The following is a 4,019-nucleotide window of genomic DNA, read 5'->3' as shown; positions in this document are numbered from 1 at the left end:
GTCCCTTTCCAGACTCCTCACAGCTCTGCCCCAGACTTTCTCATCCCAGAAACCGCCTCCAAAAACCCCCATCCAGTCCTCCAGACACTTCCCACTTGCCCCCTTCGTCGAGGGTCCCTTCACTGATCCTAGGAGCATAGCTATGTTGGGAAAAATGGGAAAATGTCAGGACCCCTCAGTTGTTCAGAATCTTGCCAAGCATTTGCTGTAAATATCCTCAGGTGTTCCTTGTTACTTCTTAATGTAAATTGTGTATGGGAAATTGTCAAGGGTTGTGGACTTAAAGTATAAAAGACTAACAGCTCTGCTCCACAGTGCTTCTTGGAACTCTCAGAGAAGTTACTAGGACAGTTGCTCCTAGGTCTGAATAAAGCCCATTCATTTTTCTACACCCATGGCCCCCAGAACTTTTTTTTTTCTATTACCTAGCTCACAGACCCGAGTGTGGAGGGTTTGTAACCCAATCTGTGCAACAGACTCAAGGGGTCTGTAAGCCCTAGCTTTACAAGCTATCTCCTCCCAGCTGCGTCCCACCACTCCTGCTTGACAGCTGCTCCTCCTCTCACACCTCCATAGCACCCCTTTCCTCCCAGCAAGGGCTCTGGGTCCCATCAGCCTTTCCCCTCAGATGCCTCAAGACCAAACTGGGGGAGCTAAAACTATAAAACTCACAGAAGAACACGTAAGTGTAAATCTTCACGATCTTAGATTAGGCAATGGTTTTCTAGGTGTGATATCAAAAGCACAAACAATGAAAGAAAAAATAAACTGAATATCATCAAAATTAAAAATTGTTGTGGTTCAAAGAATACATATTCAAGAATATTCTGGGCTCTCTGGCACCTGTGGTGGAAGGTCATTCAGTTACCAGGCTTACATAACCCCTCTTTACTGAGCATGCCCAGGCACTGGATTTGCAAAAGCCAGCCCCTTGTGGTCTCCTGTTCCCCTAGTTGGTGCTGAAAATAGGTCTAGCTGGCAGCAGTAGCTTTCCTCTGGGGGAGGGCCTTGAGGAGGGGCCTGAGACTTTGGGGAGTGGTTGGAAACCCAGAGGCATGTCCGGAAACCTGGACCCAGGGAAACTGAGCACCTCCTGTCTCAAGACGTGATTGGTATTTTCCACAAGACATTCTGTGTGTTGTGGAGAAGAACATGAAGGATTGAGGAGCCAGATCAAGGGTTCTAAATGTCAGAGTAAAATCTGTCTGAGTCTCAAAGTGCTTGGGAGATTATGTTTCCCCAGAGGGACAGGGCTGCTGATGGGTCCCTCAAGATTTTTGCCACATTTTAAAGCTGCAGGGCATGGATGCTAAAGCAGCAAACTGAAACGTCCAAAGGTCACGAGTGGATTTGCCACAGTCTTTCATGCTTGACTAGAGACCCACTAGACTTTCCTTCCAAGTCCCTGATGGGCCTTCACTGAGAAAGACAGAAGAAGCAGAGATGGGTGAGCCTCATTACCACTGCGTGTGTGTAATTGGACTCAGAAGGGGAGATAGAGGGGAGAGAGAAGGGGGCAGAAGCCATCACTGAAGGTGTAATGGCTGAGGGTTTTCCGAAATGGGTATAATACGTCAATCCACAGATTCAAGAAACTCCAAGTAGATGGGCAAACCCAAACTAGGATTAAAAAAGAAAAGAGGAGAAAATTGTACTAAGGTCCACTATAGTTAAATTGCTACAAGGTCAAAAAAACAAAATAAATAAATAAATAAATAAAATAAATTGCTACAAGGAATTAGATAAAGTCAAATTTCTTCTCTAAAGCAAATTCATTCCCTTATCTGTCATTATTAACCAAAAAAATTAAAATATTCTAAAACTATTTATTCATCATAAGAAATTAAGAAAATAATAAGAAACCAAAGATTCACAGGAGAATGGATATACTAAACATAAAAAAAATCATATTATCAGGAGAAAATAGTAGAATTGACAGATTAATAAATCTGAAAGCTTGTTATTTCAATAATAAAAATCCATCAAAAAACATGCACTCACTGTCAGTTTTTATTTTTATTAAATAAATTTGATTTGAATAAAAATACACAAATGTGGGAGTGAAAAAAAATGATGTGCCTACAGATCCCGAGGAAACTACGAAAATAAGGATACCTAAGAAATAAACATTTCATAAATAAATTTGATATTTTAAAGTAAAAGTTAACTTTCTGGCCAAATATAAATTATAAAACTTGACAAAGGAGATCCTTGTTTGGCCTGCCCCTATTGCTGCCTGGGTTGGCCTGGCCTGGCACTAAGAGACCCCATGGCCTGATCTGCTGCTAGGGTCCCCCTTGCCTGGCCTGCCTGTAGGTACTACCTGGCCTCACCTGCAGCTAAGGGTCCCCCTGATCAGGCTTGCCAAAACTGGACTTGTAATGGAACTGTCGGTTGTAATGTAACTGGACTTGCCTTTTGGCACCTGAGCTGTACAAGGACCCCCTCCCACTGAAGAAAAATGTCTGGTGTCTTCCACGGATACAGGTGACAAATGTGACCCATGGCAATCTTGCAAGTCAAAATGTCTGGCTGGGCCAAGAAGCCCCCAGCCTCGGTAACTCCTATTTAACTCTCTGTTTAACCACCTTCCATGATACCGCTGATCTGGTTTGGGGTCTGGTGGTTTTATACTCTCTTGGCACTCTATAGGTTCCCAAATTTCCAAAAACGTATCATATGCTCATCAGCTGATGAATGGATAAATAAAATATGGTTTATCGACACACTGGAGTATGACTTACCCATGAAAAGGAATGAGGCTCTGACACACGCTACCATGTGGGCGAACCTTGAACACATCACGCTCAGTGAAAGACGCCAGACACAAAAGGCCACACAGTGTATGATTCCATTTATATGAACAGGCCAATCCACAAGACAGAAAGTGGGTTTGTGGTTGCCAGGGTCTGGGCGAGGGGACGGGGGAGTGACTTTTAATGGATGTGGGATTTCTTTGCAGGGTGATGATTATACAACCCTGCATATATAAAAACACTAAAACTCACTGAATTGCATGCTTTCCATGAGTGAATTGTACAGTATATGAACTATATCTCCATGAAGCTGTTATTAATTTTAAAAGCACCATAATTGCAATGAAAAGTTTGGTTAGGATCTGTCTGTCTGATTTTTAAGTTCCTGGAGGGCTGGTATAATGTGAGTTTTACTCAGTACCGCATCCTCCAAAGGCCCAGCCCATAGTAGGTGGCTCATTAAATCTCTCAAAACGAGCTACGTTTACACCAGGGTCTCTCCCCCTTGGCACTGCGGACGTTGGGGCTGGATCACGCGCTGTGGCTTGGCTGTCTTGCACGTGCTGAGCAGTGTCCCTGGCCTCCACCTACTGCATGCCAGTAGCACACTCCTCGTCAGTCGTGACAACTACAGATGTCGCCAGATATTGCCTAGTGTCCCCTGGGGGCAAATTGCCCATGGCTACGAAACATCCAGTTAGAGGTACCAAAGTTTTGAATTTTGGGTGCTCTGTGGGCCTTTATAAGTCCCCACGTAAAGGCTTGGCCCCAGGGGTACGCCGAAGGGACAAGCACGCCTTGGCTGTGTCAGCAAAATCTCATCCACCCAGCCAGGAGGTGGTGAGCAGGGCTCCCAAACTCACCCAACCGGGGCAAAAAGTAAAGCCGCCCTCTACCAAGAGGGGCCGCAGGCAGAAGGGGACCGGCAGGTGACCCCACAGGACCGAAGGACCAGCTCCCGCCAGGTGAGCCTCAAAGACCGCCTTCAGGGTGGGCCTGGGGTGCAGAGACCCCCACATCCGAGTGGTCAACGGGAAGACGGGCTGAGTAAGGGGCGGGGCCTCGACACGGGGCTGGGCCTCGACACAGGGCGGGGCGAGGGGCAGAGACCCCGGATGCAGAGTCATTGAAAGGAAGGTACCGTCTCCGAGTCGGGGCGGAGCTTGTGGCGTGGGCGGGGCTTGAAGGGAAAGTCCGCATCTGACTGGTGAAGGAGGAGGGACTCCGGGTAGGGGGCGGGGCCTGGGGCTCGGGGCGGGGTCG

This window comes from Galeopterus variegatus, unplaced genomic scaffold, assembly GCF_000696425.1.
Source record: "Galeopterus variegatus unplaced genomic scaffold, G_variegatus-3.0.2 Scaffold870, whole genome shotgun sequence".
NCBI classification, from domain to species: Eukaryota; Metazoa; Chordata; class Mammalia; order Dermoptera; family Cynocephalidae; genus Galeopterus; species Galeopterus variegatus.
Note: the sequence above shows the minus strand (reverse complement) of the source record.